Source organism: Bos grunniens, chromosome 15 (genome assembly GCF_055505025.1).
Source record: "Bos grunniens cultivar Pamir isolate PY7600 chromosome 15, Bosgru_T2T1.0, whole genome shotgun sequence".
NCBI lineage: Eukaryota > Metazoa > Chordata > Mammalia > Artiodactyla > Bovidae > Bos > Bos grunniens.
The window spans coordinates 55398783-55425232 of NC_141179.1; the positions used below are offsets into that span (position 1 = coordinate 55398783).

At 48.1% G+C, this 26450-nt stretch overlaps 1 pseudogene; it reads left to right on the top strand.

The window, feature by feature from the left end:
- Positions 1-3132: 3132 nt before the first annotated feature.
- Positions 3133-18235, top strand: LOC147358287 (2-acylglycerol O-acyltransferase 2-like; annotated as a pseudogene).
- The last annotated feature ends 8215 nt before the right edge of the window (positions 18236-26450 follow it).

The following is a 26450-nucleotide window of genomic DNA, read 5'->3' on the forward strand; positions in this document are numbered from 1 at the left end:
CTCTGCCTTGAGTGACAGCACAGAGGCAGCCACAAGCTGCAGCCCTTTCTCCTACAAGCTCCATCATCCTGCATCCTGCCTGTCCCATCTCCTCCCTTCCTGAGCTGGAAAGGAGGATGAAGCCACAACCCCTGACTCATCCTGGCACCTTTGAGTTTCTGAGTCATCTGAGCCCTGCGCTGGCAGCCAGAGGGGCCCACGAGATGGGGTAGGAGACTTCAGCTGTCACTGGCTGAATGCCCAAGGGCAGACCTCTTCACCCTCCCTCTGAGTCTCAATTTCTCTGAGGGACTAAGGTGATCTCTGACCTCAGCTCTGATGTCGCACGAGCTGAGAGCTCCATGATGTAGCCCCTACTCCTCCTCTGTAACTTCAGCCTTGACCTTGATACAGAAGGGAGCTCCATAAATGTCAATTCATCAATGAAAGAATTCTGTTTCAGCCTTCTCTTCCTCCACCTTTCTCCCCAGCTGGGAGCCTCCCATATAATCCCAGCCTAGCCCTGCAGCCCTGCTGCTCTGTGGCCCCTTCCCGGATGGTGGATCCAATGGGCCAGAGAATCGCATGTTACTCCTTCCTCCCTGACCAGTCAGCTCCAACTTACACCTCTGCCCTGTTCTGTGGGAGACAAGGGGGAGGCTATGTGCAGACACAGGGCAGACCAGCCAGAGAAGGAACATGAGGAGTGAATGGTCAGTGTCTGCAAGCAGGGCAGACGGGGACAAGCCTCTTATGAGAAGAATTCTGGGTCACTGGGTCTGTGACACATGTCATGAATGAGGGACAGGATGGCAGCACAGGGGCTATACTGTAAACCCTCACACCTGTTGCAGGAAAATAGCTTTTCTTCCTCCAGAAGCTAATCAACCAATAATTATAAATGTGGGGCATTTCAAGAATGTAAATTTGAGTCTAAATCTGGCTCAACCCTTTTCAGTGGCTCTGGGCAAGTCACATCCCCTCCAAACCTCAGTTTTGCTATCAGAGAAACAAGTATCACAACATGCACCTTGCATCTTGGAGTGAAATAGATATAATGCGATAATTAGCCATTCTGCGGAGAAGGCAATGGCACCCCACTCCAGTACTTTTGCCTGGAAACTCCCATGGACAGAGGAGCCTGGTAGGCTGCAGTCCATGGGGTCGCCAAGAGTCGGACACGACTGAGCGACTTCACTTTCACTTTTCACTCTCATGCGTTGGAGAAGGAAATGGCAACCCACTCCAGTGTTCTTGCCTGGAGAATCCCAGGGATGGGGGAGCCTGGTGGGCTGTCATCTATGGGGTCACACAGAGTTGGACACGACTGAAGCGACTTAGCAGCAGCAGCAGCCATTCTGCATCTTGTGAGGAATGGTCATAAATGTGCCCAACCTCTCACGATGGCCTGTTTTAACTGATGACATGAGTGCTCTAGGGCCCCAAGAGAGGAGGGGAATCAAGAGCAGTGGGATTGAGAAGGGGAAGTGATAGCTTCCACCCAGGAAGAGGGAGATAGTGGCAGGTGGGCGGGGCAATGAAGGAAGGCCAGGTTTCTCACAGAGAGAAGCTCCCATCCCCTGCAGGTTTCCTTTGCTGGCAATGAACCACTGCAGACCTTAGTGTCTGAAGGCAGCAAGGATTTATTAGGTCCACACTTTTGTGGGCATCTGGGTGGTCCTTCTAGGAGTTCCTGCCCTCCCACTTGCTTTGTCCTAGGACCTGCTGATCTCTTTCTCAGGATGCTCTGTCTCCTCAATTTAGTCAATCAAGGTAATCACCTTTGTCACATCAGCTCTGTCCCTCCCTCCATCCTGAATCCCTCCCTTCCAACTCATTGTCCTGATCACTGTCAGCTACTCACGTTGTGGGTTAGCTTAGGGTGAAAGGGCCATAAGCATTAATGGATGAGTCAACCATGTCCCAACGGGGCTGGGAGCGACTGAGGGCTCCTGCTCAGTTCACTCATGAGGAGGTAGCTGACCTGTTCTGTAGAGGGATAGTCTCAGAGCCTTGAGTATGGCTGGACAACACACTCCCAAGCTCACCCACGAAACTTCTGGCAGAAAGCTTTAGAGCCCTCTTGTGGGCTTGTCCACTAGCCTGGCCATTGCCACTTACCAGACTTCTCCAGAGTAAGCCAGTCACGAAAGAAAGAGAGAGCCTGAGACAGAGACAGAGAGAGACAGACAGAGAGGTGGAGAGAGAGCCATTTATCTTCTGCTACCTAAACGCTGAGTCACTCACCATCAATTCTGCCTTATTCTATCAGTTGGATGCAAGGCCCTAAGTCCAAGTCACACTCAGTAGGAGGATGTGACACCTGGAGGTGATCGCTGGAGGCATCTTGCAGGTGCTGCCACAGCGACAGCCTATGAGCCCTCAGAGACTGAACTTGGCAACCCCTGTGCTGTGGATGCTGCAGGAGGCAGTCTACCTGGAGGACACAGGCTGAGATGCCCACACAGCAGGGCCCCAGGTGGGGCAAAGGTGTGAGCCCAGGTCAGAGTTGGGAATCATGGCTGTGAGCACAGGCCTCGCTGGGATGGAGTACAAGGTGCCATCAGACTGAGGGCAACTGGATGGGGGATACGGGGTGAGAAGAGACTGGTAGAGCCAGAGGGAAAGGGATCCCCTTCATTTACCACAACCTTGGAGCCACACAAAGAGGGAGCAGAAGGCACGGTCTTAGAGGAGGGCTGCCTAGATATGTTCCTGAATAGGAATATTTTCTCTGGACTTTGTGTGACCGGAAGTGCCCTTTTGTGTGTTAAGGACTGATACTGGGCTGTTTGTTAAGCAGTTGAGCTCCCCATGAATACAGAGAGCCAGAAGCTGCACAGCAAGGGTCCAATACCACACAGTACCTGCTCCCTGACACCCTCTCAGGGCCCCAGCCTGCCCAAAGGGACTTGCCCTTGTGAGAAGATCTCCCACCAGCACACAGGCTGACTCACACAGCCCGAGGAGCGCAGGAGCTGTCAGATGTGGTAGAGAGACTCAGAGCCTGTCAGGGTTGGACAGAGCTAGGGTCTCCTCCTGAAATCAGGCTGCCCTTTGACCTGGAACAAGTTTTCAGACATCATTTCTCACAAAAGATAAAGGGCCTACTGGGACCTAGCCTGGTGATGACAAAGGCCTAGCCTAGCCAGAATGCTGGATGGTGACAACAAGTGGGACAGAGGTCAGCAGCACAGCTCTGCCAGCAGCCACGTGGTCCAGCCAAGCCTCACCCTCTCAGGGGAATTGGGCTTTGCTAGGGATCAGGAGGAGGCAGAGATGGAAACATGGGAGCTGCTGAGGGAGTAAAGGAGGGAGAGGACAGAGCACATGTAGGTGAGACTTCCTGGTGAAGGTCAGGGTCAAGGTGAGGTTTAGGGAACAAGAGGCTGAGGTTTATGCCATTGTGCAGCAAAGTTCTATTGAGATAGAGGGGGGCAGGGCAGACAGCGACCCTGAGGATGCCTGGCCTTCTGTCTGGGGGGCTATTGTCAGGTTCAGGGGTTAGGAATTGACTCCCACCCTCAGGTAGGGAGGAGCCCTGGGAGGTGCTTGAGCTGGAGCGGGTCACGGACCAGATGGAGAGGCAGTGGATGCCTCAGGCTGGGCTGAGCATCTGTCTTAGTGACCCTACAGCAGGGCAGAGTCAGCTCCCTGAGCCACTATCTAAGAACCCGCTACATGCTGGGCTCTGGATGGATGCTACACACACAGTATCTCAGTGTAACTGACAGTGACCTCTTCATGCAGATGAAGTTCATGTCTAGAATCCTGGTCCCAGTGTGAAAGCTGCCTGCGCAGGCATCCTGCTCTCACCTTGCCTACTGTGGCCTCAAATTCGGGAGAGCTGTACATTGAAAACAGCAATGGCACCAGCTGTAGCCACGGGCTAAATGAGGCTAAATCCCTAAATGAGGGCACAACCAATGCCAGCTCTTCCGTGTCCCTTCTGTTTGTAAATGCCTGGAGATGGATTTAAAAGACCTGAGAAGGTTTGTGTCAATCATAAACTTAGTTGGGACTTTTCTTAGATTTATGTCTTCCCCTCACTGTCTGCCAGAGAGCTAACCTGAGTGTTTCCTTCTTCAACAAGTTGAACAGGTGCCACGAAAGTCATGTTATATCCCCAGTGAGAGAATGGATAGAAATAGATGGGCACGAAAATTCCTTCTCTCAGCTATTTCAAAAGGGGCCCTGAATAGAACAAAACACCATCAAACGCTGGTCTTATCAGTAAATATCAGTTTGAGGGATCAAAAGAGTCACCTCCCTCAAATAGTGTTAAAACTGTCGGATGATCTTGTTGGAGTTGCCCTAGTTAGTGGGCATATCACCTCAACATGCTGTGGCACAGGTCCAGATTTTTGTGTTATTTCTTTTTCCTAACCCACCATCAACTTCTCTTTGTTGTTGTTTAGTCCCTAAGTCATGTCCAACTCTTTGCAATGTAGCCCACCAGGCTCCTTTGTCCATGGGATCCCCCAGGCCGAGATACTGCACTTGGTTGCCATTTCCTTCTGCAGAGGATCTTCTTGACCCAGGGATCAATCTTGTGTCTTCTGCATTGGCCAGTGGAATATTTACCCCTGAGCCATCAGGAAGCCATCTATTTGTAAAATACAACATAAATTACCCAGAAATGAAGAAAACAAAGAAAACGAGTTCAATCCAATTTTAATTTATTAGTTTAATTACACATAGAACTACTGTGCCACATTGCTCTAAGGTTTCTGAGCAGTCCTCTCCAGCTCTGTACTTACCTTGTCAGGAACCAGTAACAGGCAGCTGGTGGACACAGGCAGGTCCTCAGACCACACAGGGGCCGTGCTGCCCCAGTAAGTATGGTGCTGCCTGGCTGTTGGCCTGTAAGGGGCTTGTGAGGTGGGGGGCACAGAAACCCCGGTGGACTGCTGAGCGCTGTACACGGGTCACTAGGGGCTGTATCTCAGCCCCTGATACCTGGTAGGATGAGGGGCTCTGGGAAGGGAAGGACTCTTCTGAAGTACCACAGCTGCCAAGTGGCCAATGCAGGACTGGTCTCAGCTCTCATCAGGGCTCTTCCAACCTGCCTTGAGGGAGGACCCTGGAAAATGCCTCCCAGATGCACCTTCAAGGAAGGAGGGGTGGTTCGAGCTGCAGAGCTGCCTGCACAGGGGCAGCTGATCCTAAGACAGACCCAGGCAGGATGTCAGCCTCGGCCGCTTCAGCCCAGTTCAGGGCCGCTCTGATGGGCCATTCTGGTTTGCCCTTGCCCTCCGCCCAATTCCACTGTCTTCCTTCCTCATAAAGTTTTCACACAGTGGGAATGCAATGAATAAAGTCATGGTCACCATTTGTGATGTTAAATGGAAATCAAGACCCCCAACTTGATATCTGTCTAACACCAGGAAATAAGATGTCTGAATTTACCAAGGAGGAGACATGATCTGCATCCATGGGACACTGATATATTCTGGGTGAGATGTATATTGGTGCTGCTGTTTTGGGAAAGCCTGATACCACTACTCTGTAGCTTGTGCAGTCATGTAGCCTTAGACCCGGCCGTCCCTCTGGCTGTTGAGACTGTGGCAGGGAGAAAGGACACAGAGGCTTAGACCAGTGAGATAATCAGCGATAATCAGAGAGGCTGGCTGTGGGGGTGGGAAGCAGCTTTCTCGTGCAAGAAATACTTAAATCAACAAAGACTAGAACATGAACTTATCATAAAATGATATTCAATTGAACAGTGAACATTTCTTTTTCACAGAAACTTTTTAATGCTCAACACTAGGCACTATGCATGGGAACAGTATGTTTATTAAGTCCAAGAGAAAAGATAATTCACTGACAGAATGAAACAGTCAAATATATTCTTTTAAAATTTAGAAGTACTTTAATTGTAGACAGATTCAGTAGAGCAGAATTCTAATCCAGATCCTCCCAAATTAAGTTCCTATCTTTCAGAGAAGTCTCTTCTTGACAGAATTGCTTTTCCTGTAATCTTAGTAGGTTCTGGAGTGACTCGCTACAGTGTTCGCTCAACCCCAACAATCACCCACGACCAGCTAAGTGGACAACCATACCACGAAGCCTCCAGGGTCACTTTACACATGTGCAGGGAACCTCTCAACACATGATTTCTGATTGTAACGAGACAGCTATCACTGAGAAGGGCAGCAATTTCATCAGACACTTACTGAAGCTTATTTGGGAGAATGGTGGTCTTCCTGAGAGAACTGATCCATAGCCTCTCTACTCATAGGTCTTTTTCTTCTATTCTGAAGATGTGTATTTTCCAGTCTATATAGTAACTTCAAACTTGGCCTGAAGCTGATAAAGGAACAACCTGTTGGATAATCCCCAGCAGAGAGCCAAGGATGGAGGCTGCCATGTTGTCCCGGCCCATCAAATATTTTTAAATGTTCTCAACCTCCGTTAAGCACTAAGAAACCCCTGTTAAACCCAGTGAAGTACACGAGGAACCCCAGACAGAGCACTGAAAGTGCAGAGTCCTAACCAGTTGACTACCAGCGTAATTTATAATGACCTTGGAAAACTCTATGGCTATGTGGAGACTGCAGCAAGGGCAGGTGAGAGGAAGTCAAGTTCAGTTTTAGACAGGTTGTGCTGGAGGTGCTGAGGAGACTAGCAGAGAGGATGTCAAGTACCCACCTACAAAGTTAAGTCTGGAGCCCGGGGGAGGTCAGGCTGGAGAAGCAGTTTGAAAGATTCCAAGGCCATGAGCCTGGATAAGGTCTCTGCGGGAGAGAGGGTGGAGAGAAGAGGGAGGGTCCAGGGACTGAGGGAGCAGGAGGACCCTCAAACACTTAGTCTGATGAAGGATAAGAGCCACCATGGAGACCCACGAGTAGCCAGAGGGGCAGGAGGCAAACCAGGAGAGGGTGGTGCCCACAGGCTAAGTGGTTTCAAGGAGGAGGGAGGGAACAGCTGTGTCTGAGGCTGCTGAGAGGTCAAGATAAGAGCTGAGCATTAACCACTGGATTCAGCAGTGTGGAGGCCACTGGTGAACTTGTCAAGGGCAGTTCCACAGGACAGTGATGTCTGAAGCCTGGAGGAGGGAGGACAGAATGGGAGGGGAGGGTGTTTAATGCAGATGGCTCTTTCTTGAGTTGTGCTGTGCAGGTGAGCTGAGGAACAGGGCAGGAGATGGAGGAGACGGTGGGGCTGATGGATATTTATATGGGAGCTGGTATTGCTTGTTTGTAAAGGGAACAGTGGACCTGGCACGTGAAAGGAGACAATTATTGCAGCCAAGTAGTTCTGTAAGTGAAAAGAGGGCAGGATTGTGCTATATTTGCTGCTTCATTTGCTAAGTAATGGGCAAGATTTGAGCAAAGATGATCTGGCAGATAATGTATTGCCTGAGGAGTAAACTGTACTTCTCTTCTCCCATATTCAGCTAGGTTCCAACCAGGTGCTTTTAAAGATTTCTCCTAAGAATCTTGTTCCTGCAATGACACCTTACGGCTGGCTGGTAACCCACCTGCATCCCCTACAAGTGCTTAGAAAACTGCTGGCAGCAATGAACCAGAGGTGTCTCAGACCACAGCAGAGCTCAGAGAAGCTTCCTGAGACAGCAGGTCAAACAGCACGGTGGAGTTCGCCCCCTTGTTTGTGCCTTGGGGACGCAGGCTGCAAACATTCGCGGTCCTGTAGCGGGTCAGCTGTTTCCTGGCCGTGGGTAAGGCGAGCTGGTTTGGAAACTGGTAACCCTGAGCACCCGTCACTTCGGTGCACACAGTGCATTGATGGGAAGAAAATACAGATCCTAAACTGTTTGCTGGCTCAGCATCCTGCTCAGATGGCCATTGAGAGCTTTGCCAGAAGGAGTGTGTATGGTTACCTGTGCCCACCCCTAGCCCAGCCTGGTCCCTGGGACCATCAGGAACAGCACAGGGAGGTCTAGTAGCCCTGAGCCTGGAGCTACAGTGAGGGCAGCTGAGAGATGGAAGATGAGTCCACTAGTGTTAGAAATAAGAGATTGTACTTTGTCCCTTATCCCGAGGGCAAAGGGCAGCCCCAGGAGGGCTTTACACACTGGAATGACGTGGTCCAATCTGTGTGTGACAGGCTGCAATTGAGGAATCTCAATTGTGTTGTGGTGACTGGGGGAGGCAGATGACAGGGAGAAGTTGTTACTAAATCAGATTTGGGCCTGCTTTCCTGAGCACAGTAAAGCTCATATACTGATACTTGGTTGAGATAAAAATTTTTAGACAGTGCAGTGTTTATTGCAGGAGCCAAGAGAGGAGTCTGAGTATGTATGGCTCAAAATTACAGAAACGCTGCCCGCCCCCCATGAATTTCAGGGAATGGTGTCTAGATACTGGATGAGGTAGAGATTCTGGGCACATGACCAGCTCCTAGACAACTGTCTGATTGTTTGGTGGTGAGGTAACTGGGAGCTAACATCACCAACCTTCTGGTTTCCCCCGGTCTGGGGTCTACAGGCTGGTGAGCAACTTCCTCTACCTGGTGGGGGTTCAGTATCTGCAAAACAGCTCAAAGATGAGGTTCAGAATGTTATCTATAGCCCTTGAGGAGTTACTAAAATTTCTTGATTTATTGAATAAGTAAAACTATTATTATTAATATTTTCTCTTGACTGTTTTCCTTTCTTTCTGTGTTTATCATTTCTCTGGTTCATTTGATCCTTTAGAAATTGGAGAAAGCTTATGAGGCCACAGTATTTCTACAAATAAAGGGCAGACCGAGGATATGAGAGGTCTTTTCTAGGAAGGCTGCATAGGCCCTGCTCAGGTACAAGGTCACGGTTTGCAACAGGGGTCACAACGCAGGTCTGTGGGCCACATACAGCCCCCTGACTCTTTCTGTATTTCTACAGCCCAAAAGCCAAGAATGGTTTTTACAGTTTAAATGCTTGAAATGATTTTGTATCTATGCAATATCCTCCTAGTTGCCTCTTGAGCCTCACATTCTGAATTATGGCTCTGAATTCTGAAAAGATTCCTTACCCTGATCTAGGGAGGCTAGCGGTAGGTAGAGGGATGGGACCGCTTTTCAAAGATACTTAAGAGATTGTCCATGGGCAAAATGTACAGACTGGCAAGAAAGTAAGGGCTTGCCGTGGGCCATACATGCTGTACATGTAGTGAACCATGTAGTGGCCATACAGCAGGCATCTGGGGGAGGGGCAAAGAAGTGACCAGAAAGTTCAACAGGGACCCGTCACCACGGACTCAGGTCCCAGACAAATACTTTCTAGTGGGTTACTTGTTTACTCTGTTCTTTTTTCTTTAATTCACACACTTACACAGAAAGGTAAGCTCCTTTCAAACAGGTGGTCTTGTTCTCGTCTGCATCTCTAGCTCCTTGAGGAGTTGATGTTGGTATATGTTTGTTAAATGAAAGAATGTTGGGAGCATAATGGAGCCAAAATAGTAGAATTGAATGCCAGGTCCCATCCTCCTAGCTTTCTGGATGACCTAGCCAACCTGGCTACACTCTCCAGGTCTCGGTAAAATGGGGTTTTGCATTTTTCTTTCTGAGTGTTATAAGGGGAAAGAAGGGATCTTCCTTTCTCAGGGACTGGAAATACTCCCAAGTTTGGCATTGCCTGCTGACAGGAGCTAAAAGGTGAGCCCAGGGTGCAGTATACTGTGGGGTGAGGAGAATTCTTTTGGTCAAGTGGAAATGCAAGCATTTAAAAAATCTTTTATTTTATTTTTCTGAGTGAAAAATGAATCCATGCTATTGTTACTCATTCAAAGAGAATACGTATTCTAAAAATGAATCCAGGGAAAAGTGAATCCTACCCCGCAGGGAGCCACTATGAACAACTTGGGTTTTATTCTCTAGACCGGATATGGGAGTTCTCATTTCATGGGTACAGAGGTTCAGTTTGGGAAGATGAAAAGAGTTCCAGAGATGAAGGATGGTGATTATTACACAGCAATATGATGAATTAATGCCATCGACAATACACTAAAAATCATTTCAGGTGTATGCCCAAGAGTAGGAATGCTGGGTTTTACGGTAGCTCTATTTTTGGTTTCATAAGGTATCTCCATTTAGTTCTCTATAGTGTCTTTGTCAAGAAAACCATAATATGAAAAGATCCATGCATCACAATGTTCATTGTAGCCCTATTTATAATAACTAATACATGGAAACAATCTAAATGTCCAATGACAGAGGAATGGATATAAATGGAATGTTTACTCAGTCATTAAAAAGAACAAATGATGCCATTGTAACCATATGGATGGACCTAGAAATTGTCATGGTGAATGAAGTAAGTCAGACACAGAAACACAAATATTGTATGATATCACTTATGTGCAATATCAAAAAAGGGTACAAATAAACGTATTTATTTATATAGCATGTGGACATTGAAACAAATTTATGGTTACCAGAGGACCAGGAAGGAAGGAAAAACTGGGGGGTTTGGATTGACATATACACGCTACTTCTTGCCTGGAAAATTCCGTGGACAGAGGAGCCTTGTAGGCTACAGTCCATGGGCTTGCAAAGAGTCGGACACAACTGAGCGACTTCACTTCATACACACTACTATCATAAAATAGATAACTAATAAAACTCTCTAGAGAGCATAGGAAACTCCACTCAAGATGCTGTAATGGTTTATATGGAAAAAGAACCAAAAAAAAGTGTGGATATATGTATATGTATAACTCATTTAATTTCCTGTACACCTGAAATGAACATAATATTGTGAATTAACTATAATATAAATTTATAAAAGATAATAAAATTAAAAAATTATTTTGATACATGTTATGTTTAACATAGGTTTTACTGCCATAAAACTTGAAAAGACAATACAAAGAGCATCAAACACAGCACTGAAATCAGCACTCTGAGGGCAGGTACATCTGTGCGTTGTTCACGGTTGTAGCACCAGCACCTGGCACGTTGCGTGTGCTCTGAATAAAGTGAGCCTCCGTGAGCCCTAACCTACTTTGGCTTATGCATTTTATTACTATTCAGACTGGGTCAAAAGTCCCCTCCCCCGGGTAGTCAGCCATGAATGACAGGCCCAGTTTATCCAACTTTCAAATGCAATACAAGTAGAAGCTGACCTTTAAGAGTTTGAGCACATGGTTTCATGGAGGGGATGGAATGGAGAGGACACAATATTTTCTAAGAATAAAGGCCATTGGCATCAGATTAAAGACAGCCCTACAGACCACCTGAACCTGAGTCAAAGCCGGGATTAGCCTGGGAAAAGGAACTCAGAATCCTAAGACTGGGAGGAGTTGCTCATTGAGCCTGTCCTAGCCCTTCTGCATTCCTGACGGACAGGCCAGGCATAGATTGCCCTCTTCCTTCCTCCCTTCTTCAGCAGGAAATGGCCTGGCAGCAGAGCAAAGAACTGAACAAAAGCTAAAGAGCTCAGGGAGTTGTATCCACACTGAGCAGCTTGGCATGGCCAGAACAAGAGGTGCATGTGGTAAGTGAGGCTGGAGCAAGAGGGACATCAAGTTAGCAGTGGGGAGGTTGAAGTCAGGCTAAGCTGTTTGAGCTGAGCCTCAAAGTTATGAGAGTCATGTGGGGACTTCAGCTAAAGGGGAGACATATCTATGGAATATAGGATTTATCTATGGAAAGATGGGCTGAGGTAAACAGGAGGTGGGCTAGGTAGAAAGCCTCTTCATTCATAGAATGCATACTAGAAAGATTTCATCCTGTCACATCTCTACCCAGCATTTATTGAGCACCTGGTGAATACAGACTATTGAATAGGGCAGAGATGGCAGTAGAGGGAGAAGACTGAAAGGAACGAGGTGTCTGGGAAAAAGTGTAGTGGGGAAAAAGTCAGTTTGAAGTTAGGTCTACCTGGCTTCAAACCCAATCTCCCAGTGTGACACAGGACAAGCTCATTTTTTCTTCCTTTAAGGCAGAGTAGGCTGACCCCTTCTTCTTGGGGCGAGGCCTGGACAGGACTGTGCTGCTAGTGCTGGGCAAATGGGGAGAGCTTGTGCTTCATACCTCTGATCACTAATGCTCCTGCCTCCCTCCCCAGGCGTTGTCTGCTATGTGGTCTTCATAGGCCTCCAGTTCACAAGATTCTGGATCTTCAGTATCCTGTATGCGATCTGGTGGTATGTGGATCGAGCCAAGCCTTGGCAGGGGGGCAGGCAGAGTGATGTACTAAGGCAGTGGGTCATATGGAGGTACATGAAGGACTATTTCCCCATCTCAGTGAATAATGGGGGAGGTTGTGTTGTGGCCAGGATGGAAGTCCCCAAGTGTCCATGGGAAAACGTGTTCCTGTGTGCAGTGAGCAGAATACTGGGCTGGGAGGCAGGAGACAGACTTTTACCACTCTGTGACCTGAGAATAGTTGGTTTCTCTCTGGGTATGGTGTCCCATGTATAAAGATGCGGAGCAAATATTAGGATTGAGGTTTGAAAGAGATTTGGAGGTTCTGTGGGCCGTGTAGTATGGCACATATACATATCTTAGCACAGAGGTGTAAAGCCTTTAGTAGTGCAAGGCAGGGACAGGCCTTCATCTGGAGGCAGGCACTCTTCTGGATACAGAAGAGAAGCGTGTATAGAGTGTAACCTCTGAAGGTGAACATCATAGATTCTAATACAGGGTCTGCAACATGCCAGCTGTATGACCTTGGATGAGTTACACATGCTTGCTGAGCCTCGACGTCTTCATATGTAAAGTAGAGATGCTGCCACATACCTCCTTGAGGTATGTGGATTCCATGACCAGCAGGTCATCCTGGGGCCTTCTAAGAACAACATCTGGCTCTCTTTTCACACCTGGAGCTGCTATCAATTGCACATCTGAAAGAAAAGTGGTGCTGAGTTGCTCTGTGCCTGTCTTATCTACGTCTATTCTGTCCCTCCTCTAACGCGCTATCTCCCCCAGAGTATTTCTCAACTTGGGCACTATTGATAATATTGTGAGAAACTGAACCTGATTTCCAGAAATTCCACGCGCACAGTGTTCAGAATTGTAGGCCACTGTAGTCCTGTGGCATCAACACCTGCAGATGGGGGGCAGTACCCCCAAGTGTCCAGTAGAGGCAGAGATGACGTGCACTTTGACCTCTCTGTCCTGGACTGAGGCCTGAAAGGGGGCTATGGTAGGCAGATTCTGGACTCTGTCACCCCTCAGGAGAACTTCCAAGTCATCCACACCCCTTTACAGAGCAGGCCGTGCAGGAATTTTAGCATGGCAGGAGGTAGGGCAGCCAGGGAGAGCCTGCCGTCTACTGAAAACAAGTGCACAACCTTAAAGCTGTGAGGGGTTTTGTCCTAAGATGTTACTGAGGACTGTAGTCAGCAGATAGCCTCTCAGCAACCTCGGAGGAGCTGTTCTGAAAGTAACGGAGGGGTCAGGACTTATGGGTTTCGCTGGGGGGAAAAAAAACCACCTATGTAGACAAACATCAAAATATTACTGCCAGTCACAAAAAGCAGACAGCTCAAGTTATTGATTTTCATGTTTTTCTGTATATGGGGAGATGCAAAATCTGGGCTCACTGCAATCATTCCTTTGATGTGCGTCCTCACTCACTGTGACCAGTATCCTTTTTTCCTCCATCCTGACTTCCTTTCAAGAACCATCGTCAGTGGCAGCTACAGTGGCTGCTGGCTTGAAGGCAGGAAAGCAACATTCCTTGTCTTAACCACTCTGCTGGGCCTACTCCACATCACAAACCTTTGCACTGTGATTCTATGAAATCACAGTGAAATTAGGAGAGTTTCTAGTGAAATTAGGAGACTATGTCTGAGCACTAGAACTTTATAAACACAGCCTATGGGCTTCCTGAGGACCTAATGGTAGAGAATCAGGCAGTGTTTCCCCTAGGGCAAGCTGCCTCCACTTTATGCTGAAGATCAGTCCAGGATCTGGGTTTCTCTGTGAAGATTTCATTATCCTGGAGCAGCAGTGTCTACACAGACCAAGCCCTGAGCAGGGGTGCAGTGTTGTGGGCAGGCTGTGACCTGGTGTCAGGGAGTGCTGCAGACTTGGCAGGACACCTCCCTGACCCCTTCCCACTCACACTTGTGGGCCAGGACTTCATGTCCCTCCTCCTGGCCCCCACATCCCTGCACCTTGGAGTCTCTTACACTGAGTCACAGGGGCTCAGTGGTCAGCCCTGACCTGGGACAGAACTCCAGATGCCACAGCCCTTGGAGAGATGCTCACTCTCTCCTGCAATGGCTCCTTCATTCTGGGCGGGCTCTGCCTGGGATACGGTTTCCCTTCACGTAGGACAGGGGCTTGTGTCCCAGTCACCCTTCTAGGGGTTCTACCTCTGCCTTGGGCAGGGGCCTTCCTTATCTGGTGGGCTGTTTTGGCTTCATCCATTCATGGGTCCGTTCTCTCCCTCTTCATCCAACGGTCTCCCAGAGCATCTCCTCTGCTCCAGGCCCGCACCAGGGACGAGTATCCTCAGATAGGCGTCTCTAATTTCAGGACACTCACATGGGGGTGTGACAGCACTTGGGGACACATAGAAGAGGTCAGCACAGACAGTTAGCAGAGACTGGGGAGGGCATGAGGTGCAGCCCCGATTCACCAGGCTGCTGTCCCTGCAGCTGGTCAAGACTGCGGACCTGGACCCCTCCTGGAACTACCTCGCTGGCTTCGACCCTCATGAGCTCAGGATGATTGGAGCTTTCACCAACCTGTGCACTGAGGGCACTGGGTTCTCCTCAGTTTTCCTAGGCATCCGCTCACATCTGAGGATGCTAAACTTGTGGTTCTGGGTCCCTGTCTTCAAGGGATTACATCACGTCCGTGGGTGAGTCTTCCCAAATCTAGCCAGCATGAGAAGGTGAGGGCTGGAGACATGGAGGAAGGATTTCAGGGAGGGCTTCTAAGATTTCTATACTTCTTGCAAGAGCATGTGCAGTGGAGAAGGAGGCTGGACACAAGAAAGCATTTCCCACATCTCTGTGCCCAGCAATGACCTTAGTGACGGATTGGGAAGAAGGGAATGATTTAGTCCCAGCCCTCAGGGAGCTCCCAGCTGCGGGAGGAGGGTGAGTGGAGACCTGCCACACGTACCCCACGGTCTCTCCCTGTCACCCCAAACCTAACCACCTTCCTCTTTCCCCAGGGCTGGTCTCAGCAGACAAGGAGAGTGCTGCTCACATTCTGAGCAGGAAAGAAAGCATCAATCTGCTGTCCATCCTTGTTGGGGGCATCCAGGAGGCACTGAATGCCAGGCCTGGAGCCTACAAGCTGGTGCTGTGGAACTGCAAGGACTTCATCAGGCTTGACCTGATGCATGGGTATTGGGGAGAGGGCTCTGGGTTCAACTGGAGGTTGATAAGGATTGTGTTTTTGTGGGATACACCAGAGATTAAGGCAGATTCCATTTTGGCAGGTAGATTCCCAATCCATTGACATTGAAGAGTATATCTTGGTGATCAATGTTTTGTCTCATTTGCAAATACCCGGAGAAGATTCTAGAAGGGAGTTTGGTGATTAAAGGGAATAAGTGTCCAAGGTCATATTGTTGAAAGCTTGCATTACATCTGACTCGAAGGGACTTGGACAATAAAGTTTGAGACATAGCTTAGAGGCTGTTCTCCTAAAGCATCTGTGAAGAATACAAGGAAGCTGGGGCAGAAGAGATTTTTCAGAAAATTTGCAGATATTTTCTATGTAGGAGGACTCTTTGCAGCATTCTGGACTCCCTGTCATGTTACAACAGCCTGACAGTGGCCCTGAGACAGGCCAGGTCCCAAGGCTGTGGCAGGTCTGGGACACACCCGAGGCCTCCTACTTTTGTCCTCTGTTCCAGTTCCTGCTCACTACGTCCCTTCAGTAGGCTAGGGTACCAGATTGTGCTTTCTTGCCTCTCCACACATCCTCTCTCCTGTCTCCCTCTAGGGCAGATCTGGTGCCGATCTTCTCCTTTGGGGAGAATGACATATTTGACCAGGTTGAGAACTCTCCTGGTTTCTGGTTGCGGTGGTTTCAGGACTGACTTAACAAGAGCACTAGAGGCTCCATCCTGCTCTTCTATAGCTGTGGAGTCTTCCAGTGCAGCTTTGGTCTTATGCCCTGCCACTCACCCATCACCACTGTGGGTGAGCCTAGACCTGGGCCGGGAGGGGAAGGGCTATTGTGTAAGAGGCCTGGGCTTGTGCTGCAAGGAGACCTGGACATAGAGCAGTACACCCTTGACTTTGTGGAGCACAAGTTCTAGAGTGTGAAACAGACACACAGGCAAGTAACCCTATGAAAGGCAGTCCAGAATGAGAAGAGTAACAGGGGCATGAAGACCAGTAGCCACTACCAATTACTGAGTCCCTGCAGTGTGTCAGGCACTGCACTGGCTCCTTACATGCAGCGGCTTAGTCTTCCCAACAACTTGTGAGGAGGGACTCTCATCCCCATTTTATTGATTGCAAACACAGACCCACAGAAGGTAAATCACTTCCAAGAGATCAGCCTGCCCTTGGTAACAAAATTGAGTTTGATAAGGGTATTTGCCTTTTTATTATGCAAGACAAATCTGACCACAGGGTCTAACGACAGTAATTGGAGAAGGTGGACACAAGACCATGGCAGCTCTGTTAGATCTGTGTGTAAAGTAGCAATCAGCAGTCTCTGAAGGAGAGCCAGAGGGATTTCCTGGTAAATAATGGACATGGGCTTTAGTCCATAGACTTAGCACCATCTTTCAACTATTTGCTTTCTTCTTGAATTTCAACTAGGTTCCAAAGGCAGTACTAATAGAGCTGTTCATCTTCACTCACCCAGTCATTTCTTAGTTGAATGCAAGCAAACCCCTCTACCAAACTTTCTTTGCATTATGGGGTGATGATGAAAGTGAAAGTGGAGAGTGAAAAAGTTGGCTTAAAGCTCAGCATTCAGAAAATGAAGATCATGGCATCCGGTCCCATCACTTCATGGCAAATAGATGGGGAAACAGTGGAAACAGTGTCAGACTTTATTTTTTGGGCTCCAAAATCACTGCAGATGGTGATTGCAGCCATGAAATTAAAAGACACTTACTCCTTGGAAGGAAAGTTATGACCAACCTAGATAGCATATTCAAAAGCAGAGACATTACTTTGCCAACAAAGGTTCGTCTAGTCAAGGCTATGGTTTTTCCTGTGGTCATGTATGGATGTGAGAGTTGGACTGTGAAGAAGGCTGAGTGCCAAAGAATTGATGCTTTTGAACTGCGGTGTTGGAGAAGACTCTTGAGAGTCCCTTGGACTGCAAGAAGATCCAACCAGTCCATTCTGAAGGAGATCAGCCCTGGGATTTCTTTGGGAGGAATGATGCTAAAACTGAAACTCCAGTACTTTGGCCAGCTCATGAGAAGAGTTGACTCATTGGAAAAGACTCTGATGCTGGGAGGGATTGGGGGCAGGAGGAGAAGGGGATGACAGAGGATGAGATGGCTGGATGGCATCACTGACTCGATGGACGTGAGTCTGAGTGAACTCCGGGAGTTGGTGATGGACAGGGAGGCCTGGCGTGCTGCGATTCATGGGGTCGCGAAGAGTCGGACATGACTGAGTGACTGAACTGAACTGATTCTCATGAATGTTTACAGTGCTGCTGCCTCAGGATGGTTCCCAACAGAAGAAGACATGGCAGCTGCTTTCTGATCCACCTCGTCCCACAGACACAGTCTCTTCCAATCATGGCATCTGAGACTCCCAGATCCACCTTTCCCTGAGGTTAAGAGCCCATCCTTAGGGCTTACACCCTGGTACTGATTTTTTCCTGGCTATGTGACCTTGAACAAGTTATTTAACCTCCCTGGGGCTCATTTCCTCAGCAGTCAAACAAGAATAGAACCAAGTTATATCCCTACATAATTGTTAGGATAACATAAGAGATAATGCATAAAAATGCCTGCTGGCTGTGCTGTTGATATACAGATTGTTGAATTTGACCTAATATCTCAGAATCTATAACGCAAAATAGAATTGAACGGGAGGGATTTAGAGTGCTTATCTACTCAGATGACCACTGTAGTGGGAATACCAAGGTCCCTGCGCTTTCAGTGGTTCCTGCTCTGAGCCACCACTCACCTCTGAGTCTTGCAGTGGGGAAGCCCATCAAGGTGCAGAAGACACTGCATCCCTCTCAGGAGGAGGTGGACAGGCTGCACCATGCTACATGAAGGAGTTGGAAAATCTCTTCGAAACCCACAAGCTCAAGTACAACGTCCCCAGAGACCAACACTTGGAGATCTGCTAAACGCCACCGAGAGGAGAGGCTCCTCCAAAAGGCAGGGCTGGCATTAGGGAGGATGGAGGGAGGTGCTGTGGCCCCAGAAGGCTTCCTGCAGGTGTCTGTTGAACACATCTCCAGAACCTTCACTGACCCCATGCCAGTCCTTGGGTCACAGCTGGCTCCTGGGAGAGAAGACCAGACTCTGGCATCAGTGATTTGCTCTCCTGCTGTGACTCCTCTGTAATGGGTCCTCTTCGTGTCTGCCCACCTAAGAAATGGGAGAGATGCTGGGAGAGAATGATGTCTGTGTCTGTGTCCTTTGTGATCCTGTCACTCAATGAGCAGGACGAACAGCTGCTCCAGTGAGCAGGTTTCTCTTCCTCTGCCTTGAGTGACAGCGGAGAAGCCACCAGCAAGTACAAGGCTTTCTCCAGAAGCTCCTCCAGTCAAAACTTCCGGATTCAACCAGGCACTTTTGAGTTTCTGAGTCATCTGAGCCCTGGGCTGGCAGTCACAGAGGCCCACAGGTGGGGAAGGAGACTTCAGCTCTGTCACTGGCTAAAGGACCATGAGTATACCTCTTTAACCTTCTTCTAAGTCTCTGTTTTCCTGAGTGACTAAGGTGACCTCTGACCTCAGGTCTGATGCCACTTGAGTTGAGAGCTCCGTGAGTTAGCCCCTACATGCTTTGTAAATTCAGCCTCGAGCTTGACACAAAGGGAGGTCCATAAATGTCAGTTTACCAATGAAAGGATTCTGTTTCAGCCTTATTCTTTTCCTCCACCCTACTCCCCAAATGGGAACACTGGTCAAAGCCTCCCATTTAATCCCAGCCTGGCCCTGCAGCCCTGCTGCCATGGTTCCCCTTCCCACATGGTGGATCCAGAGGGCCACAGAATAGCATATTGCCCCTTCCTCCATGACCAGTCAGCTCCAACTACCATCTCTGCCCTGTTCTGTGGGAGACAAGGGGGAGGCTATGTACAGACACAGGGCAGACTAGGGAGAGAAGGAACATGAGGAGTGAATGGTCAGTGTCTGCAAGCAGGGTAGATGAGGACATGCCTCTGGTGAGAGGTATTCTGGGCCAGTGGTTAGCAACACACATCATAAGGGAGGGGACAGGATGGGAGCATAGGGCCAGTATTGTGAGCCTAACAGCTATGTGCAAAAATAGCTTTTCTTCCAACAGAAGCTAATAACACCAATACGTATGAATGTGGTCCATCTCAAGATGCAAATATGCGTCCAAGCCTGACCTAACCCTTATCAGTGACCATGTGCAAGTCACATCCCCTCCAAACCTCACTTTTGTTATCAGAGAAAGAAGCATCACAAAGTGGACCTCGAATCTTAGGAGTGGAATAGAGTTAATGAAATAATTAACCATTCTACATCTTGTGAGGAAGGCTGGGAAAGTGAAAGGCACTCAGTCATGTCCAAATCACTGGGACCCCATGGACTGTAGCCTGTCAGGTTCCTCTGTCCATGGACTTCTCCAGGCCAAAATACTGGAGTGGGTAGCTGTTCCTTCTCCAGGGGATTGTACCAACCCAGGGAATGAACCCAGGTCTCCTCCATTGCTGGTGGATTCTTTACCATCTGAGCCACTAGGGAATGTTGGGGAGCAGGTGTAATTAGAAATCAGGTTGTATATGCTCCCAGCATCTCATGATGGCCTGTTCTGACCTGATCAGGTGGGTGCGATAGGTTCCCAAGAGAAGTGGGAATCAAGAGCAATAGGTTTGGGAGCGGGAATGATGGTTTCCACTGGGGAAGACCAAGGAGGTGGCAGGTGGGCACGACCATGAAGGCAAGGCAAGATTCGCCAAGGAGATAAATTTCTGCCCACTGCAATTTTCCATTCTTGGGTAATAAACTACTGCAGACCTTAGTGTCTGAACGCGGGAAGGAGTTACTATGCCTTCACTGTTGTGGGTGGCTGGGTGGTTCTATGAGTTCCTGCACGCTCACCTAGTGTGTTCTGGGACCTGCTGACCTCTTTCCTTAGATACCTCATCTCCTCCGATTGGTCAATGAATGTCACCTCCTTTATCACATCAGCTCCACACCCCTCTCAATCCCAATCCCTTGCCCTCCCAACTCACTCTCCTGATCACAGTCAGTTACTTCTGTTGTGGGCTTGCTTGGGGTGAAAGGCCATGAACACTAATAGATGAATGGACAATTATGTACCCTGGGCACTGGGAGCAACTGAGGCTTCCCACTCAGTTCGTTCATGAGAAGGCAGGCAACCTGTTCTAGTGTGAGGGGACAAGAGCCTTGATTTGGGCTGGAGGGCCCACTCTCAAGCTCACTCACAAAAATTCTGGCAGAAGGCTTCAGAACCCTGCTTGTGGGCTTGTCAATTACCTGGTAGTTGCCACTCACCAGACTTCTCCAGAGCAAGCCTGTCATGAAGGAGAGACAGAGGGTGAGAGAAAGAGAGTTAGAGAGCACCACACACCGTCTACTACCTAACTTCTGAGTCACTTGCCATCAATTCTACCTTATTCTCTCAGTTGGATTCAAATTTAAGTCCAATGCACACTCAATAGGAGGATGTGACACCTGGAGGTGATGTCACTGGAGGCATCTTGCTGGCATTATCACAGTGATAACCCATGAGCCCTCAGAGACTAGATTAGGCAATTCCAATGCTGTGGGTGCTACTGGAGGCAGTCTGTCTGGAGGACAAAGGCTGAGATGTCCACACAGCAGAGCCCCATGTGGGGCAAAGTTGTGAGCACAGGTCAGAGGTAAGAATCACGGGAATTGTAAGAACCTGGGAATTCTGATCCCAGGCCTGGATGGGACACAGTACAAGGTGACAATCAGACTTAGGGCAGGTGGATGGGGGCTGGGGGATGGGGAGAGACTGGCAGGGCCAGAGGGAAGCAGATCCCCTCATTCACCACAACCTTGAGCCACACGAGGAGGAAGCAGACAGCGTGAACTTGGAGGAGTGCTGTCTAGTGGTGAGCCCACATAGTTATACCCACCCTGGAGTTCATGTGAACAAGGATGTGCTTTAATGTGTTAAGCACTGACACTAGGGTGTTCGTTCTGCAGTCAGCATCCCCATGGGTACAGAGAGCCAGGAGCTGCACAGCAAGGGGCCAACACTACACAGCACCTGCTCCCTGACATCCCTCTGTGTCCCCACACTGCCTGAAGGGACTTGTCCTCATAGGAAGATCTCCCACCAACACACAGGCTGACTCAGACAGTCCAAGGAGCACAGGAGCTGTCAGGTATGGAAGAGAGGCTCAGAGGCCCTCAGGGTTGGGCAGAGCTGGAGTCTCCTGAAATCAGGCTGCTGTTGACCTGGAACAAGTTCTCAGACATCATTACCCACAGGGGACAAAGGACCTGCTGGGGCCTAACCTGGTGACAGTACTGGATGGTAATAAAGTGATAGTTGACAAGGGGTCAGTCAGCACAGATCTGTCAGCAACCACGTGGGCTGGCCAAGCCTCACCCTCTCAGGTGGAATGGACTTTGCTAGGGTCAGAAGATGGGGGAGGTGGGAGTGTGGGAGTTGTGAGAGAGCAAAGGCAGAGAGGAGGGAGCGGTCAGAGGGCATGTGGGTTAGACTTTGTCTAAGAGTCAGGGTCAAGGTGAGGTTTAAGAAATAGGAGGTCAAGGTTTAGGCCTTTGCGCAGCAAACTTCTATGGAGATGGGATTGGGCAGTGCAGACAGGGTCCCTGAGAATTACTGCCTTCTGTCTGGAGGAGCTACTGTCCAGTCCAAAGGTTAGGAATTCATCCCCAGGTAGGGAGGAGGCCTCGGAAGTGCTTGAGCTGAAGCATGCCATGGACCAGATAGAAGGGCAGTGGATGCCTCAGGCTAGACTGAGCCTCTGTCTTAGTGACCCACAGCAGGGCAGAGTCAGCTTCCTGAGCAGCTTGCTAGTGAGCACCTACTCTGTGCTCACTCTGGGTGGATGCTGGGCAGGATCTCAGTGTAACTAACAGTGACCTCCTCATACAGATGAGGTTCACAACAGAGGTTAAAGACCTTTCTAGAATCCTGGTCCCATTATGAAACCTGTCTGCCCAGGTGTCCTGCTTTCACCTTGCCTTCTGTGTCCTCAATCTTGGCGGAATTATACACTAAAAACAGCAATGGAATCAGCTGGGTACACGCCCCACCCACCTGACCCCCCTGCTGGCTGCATGTCCCCTCACAACACTTATTCCCTCCCATCTTCACCTATAAATGCTTCATCCATAACTGAGGGTCCAATTAATGCCAGCTCTTCCTCATCTGTTCTTTTTATAAATGTTTGGAAATGGTTTTAAAAGACCTGAGAGGGTTTGTGTCAATCACCAACTAGGTATGGACTTTTTAAAAATTCCGTGTCTTCCTCTCACTTCCTACCAGAGAGCTGATCTGAGCGTTTCCTTCTTCTACAAGTTGAATTGGTGCCACGTCTTTCAAGTTACATCCCTATCGAGAGCTTAGATACAAATAGATGGGCAGGAAGATTCCTTCTCTCAGCTATTTTATGAGGGGCCCTGAATCGAACAATAACAGCATCAAGCACTGGTCTTATCAGTTAATATCGGTGCTGCAGGATTAAAGGGGCCACCTCCCTCACAAGGTGTTAAAAATGTCAAATGTTCTTATTGTAGTTACCCTAGATTAGTGGGCCTCCCTTACAACTCAGCTGGTGAAGAATTCACCTGGAATGTGGGAGACATGGGTTCAATCCCTGGGTTGGGAAGATCCCCCGGAGAAGGGAAGGCTACCCACTGCCATATTCCTGCCTGGAGAAGTCCATGGACTGTATAGTCCATGGGGTCACAAAGAGTCCACATTACTGAGCTATTTTCACTTCACTTGATTAGTGGGCAATATTACCTCAACATGTTATGTTAAAGGTTGAGATTTTTATATTATTTCTTTTTTCTAAGCTACAATGAACTACTCTGTTTTTAATTGCTTTTGTTGTTGATTTGGTAGTAAGTAGTGTCCAACTCTTTGCGATCCCATGAAGTGTAGCCCAGTAGGCTCTTCTGTCTATGGGATTTCACAGGAAAAATACTGAACTCAGTTGCCATTTTCTTCTCCAGGGGATCTTCCTGACCCAATGTTGATCCCGTGACCCCTGCATTGGCAGGCGGATTCTTTACCACTGAGCTACCAAAGAGGTCCATCCATTTGTAAAATACAATATAAATTACCAAAGAAATGAAGAAAACAAATTGTTCAAATCCAATTTTTAATTATTAGCTTCATACACCTAGAACTGCTTTGCCACATTGCTCTAAGGTTTCTGAGCAGTTACTGTCCACCCCTATACCTTGTCTGGAACCAGTAACAGGCAGGTCATGAACAAGGCAGGTCCTCAGACCACACAGGAGCCACACTGCCCCAGGATATAAAGTGCTCCCTGGTTCTTTACTTGTCAGGGGGTTGTGAAGTGAAGGGCAAAGAACCCTGGTGGACGGCTGAGCAGTGTACCTGGGCCAGTAGGGGCCCCCATCTTAGCCCTGATACCCAGTAGGATGAGGAGCTCTGGGAAGGAAAGGACTTGTCTGAAGTCACATAGCTGGGAGGTGGCCAATACAGGACTGGTCTCACTCTCATCCAGGGCTCTTCCAACCTGTCTTGAGGGAGGACCCTGGAAATGACTGCTAGATACACCTTCAAGAAGGAGGGGTGGTCCCAACTGCAGAGTTGCCTGCACAGGGGCACCTGGTCCTAAGATAGAGCCAGGTGGAATGTCAGCTTTGGCCACTGTAGTCCAATTCAGGACTTCTTTGAGAACCTATTTTGGTTCAACTTCTCCCTCTGCCTAATTTCACTGTCTTTGCTCAAAATTTTCCAATAGGAGGAATGCAATGAATAAATTGCATTTCACAATTGCATTTAACAATCATGTTCACAATTCATGATAAGGAAATGGAAATCAATACCATGACCTGATATCACTCTCAGTTCAGTTCAGTTCAATTGCTCAGTAGTGTTCAACTCTTTCCAACCCCATGGACTGCAGTATACCAGGCTTCCCTGTTCATCATCAACTCCTGGAGTTTACTCAAACTCATGTGCATAGAGTCGGTGATGCCACCCAATATCTCATTCTCTGTTGTCCCCTTCTCCTCCTGCCTTCAATCTTTCCCAGCATCAGGGTCTTTTCCAATAAGTCAGTTCTTTGCATCAGGTGGCCAAAGTATTGGAGTTTCAGCTTCAGCATCAGTCCTTCCAATGAATATTCAGGATTGATTACCTTTAGGATGGACTGATTGTATCTCCTTCAGTCCAAGGGACTTTCAAGAGTCTCCAACACCACAGTTCAAAAGCATCAATTCTTTGGTGCTCAGTTCTCTTTACAATCCAACTCTCACATCCATGCATGACTACTGGAAAAACCATAGCTTTGACTAGACAGACTCCTGTTGGCAAACTAATGTCTCTTCTTTATAATATGCTGTCTAGGTAAGTCATAGCTTTTCTTCCACGAAGCAAGTGTCTTTTAATTTCATGGCTACAGTCTCATTCTGCAGTGATTTTGGAGCCCACGAAATAAAGCCTGTCACTATTTCCATTTTTTTCCCCATCTATTTGCCAAGAAGTGATCAGACCGTATGCCATGATCTCAGGTTTTTGAATGTTGAGTTTTAAGCCAACTTTTTCACTCTCTTTCACTTACATCAAGAGGCTCTTTAGTTCTTCACTTTCAGCCATAAGGGTGGTGTCATCTGCATATCTGAGGTTATTACTATTTCTTTCGGCAAACTTGATTCCAGCTTGTGCTTCATCTAGCCCAGGAATTCTCATGATGTACTCTGCATATAAGTTAAATGAGCAGGGTAACAATATACAGCCTTGCCATACTTTCTTGATTTGGAACCAGTCTGTTGTCCCATGTCCAGTTCTAACTGTTGCTTCTTGACCTGCATACAGATTTCTCAGAAGGCAGATCAGATGGTCTGATATTCCCGTCTCTTGAAGAAATTTCCACAGTTTGATGTGATCCACACGGTCAAAGGTTTTGGCATAGTCAGTAAAGCAGAAGTAGATATTTCTCTGGAATTGGTTTTCTTTTTCAATGACCCAATGGACGTTGGCAATTTGATCTATGTTTCCTCTGCCTTTTCTAAATCTAGCTTGAACATCTGGAAGGTCACAGGTCACGTACTGTTGAAGTCTGGCTTGGAGACTTTTGAGTATTACTTTGAGAGCATGTGAGATGAGTGAAATTGTGTGGTGGTTGGAACATTCTTTAGCATTGCCTTTCTTTGGGATGGAATGAAACTGACTTTTCCAGTCCTGTGGCCACTGCTGAGTTTTCCAGATAGCTGGTATATTGAGTGTAGCACTTTCACAGCATCATATTTAAGACTTGTAATAGCTCAATTGGTATTCCATCACCTCCACTAGCTTTGTTTGTAGTGATGTGTCCTAAGGCCAGGATGTTTGGCTCTAGGTGAGTGATAACACCATCATGATTATCTGAGACATGAAGATCTTTTTTGTACAGTTCATCTGTGTTTTCTTGCCACTTTTTCTTAATATCTTCAGCTTCTGTTAGGTCCATACCATTTCTGTACTTTATACTGCCCAACTTTGATGTAATGATATCACTCTCAGTTCAGTTCAGTTCAGTCGCTCAGTTGTGTCTGACTCTTTGTGACCCCATGAATCACAGCACACCAGGCCTCCCTGTCCATCATCAACTCCCGGAGTTCACTCAGACTCACGTCCATCGAGTCAGTGATGCCATCCAGCCATCTCATCCTCTGTCGTCCCCTTCTCCTCCTGCCCCCAATCCCTCCCAGCATCAGAGTCTTTTCCAATGAGTCAACTCTTCTCATGAGCTGGCCAAAGTACTGGAGTTTCAGTTTTAGCATCATTCCTTCCAAAGAAATCCCAGGGCTGATCTCCTTCAGAATGGACTGGTTGCATCTCCTTGCAGTCCAAGGGACTCTCAAGAGTCTTCTCCAACACCGCAGTTCAAAAGCATCAATTCTTTGGCACTCAGCCTTCTTCACAGTCCAACTCTCACATCCATACATGACCACAGGAAAAACCATAGCCTTGACTAGATGAACCTTTGTTGGCAAAGTAATGTCTCTGTTTTTGAATATGCTATCTAGGTTGGTCATAACTTTCCTTCCAAGGAGTAAGCGTCTTTTAATTTCATGGCTGCAATCACCATCTGCAGTGATTTTGGAGCCCCGAAAAGTAAAGTCTGACACTGTTTCCACTGTTTCCCCATCTATTTGCCATGAAGTGATGGGACCTGATGCCATGATCTTCGTTTTCTGAATGCTGAGCTTTAAGCCAACTTTTT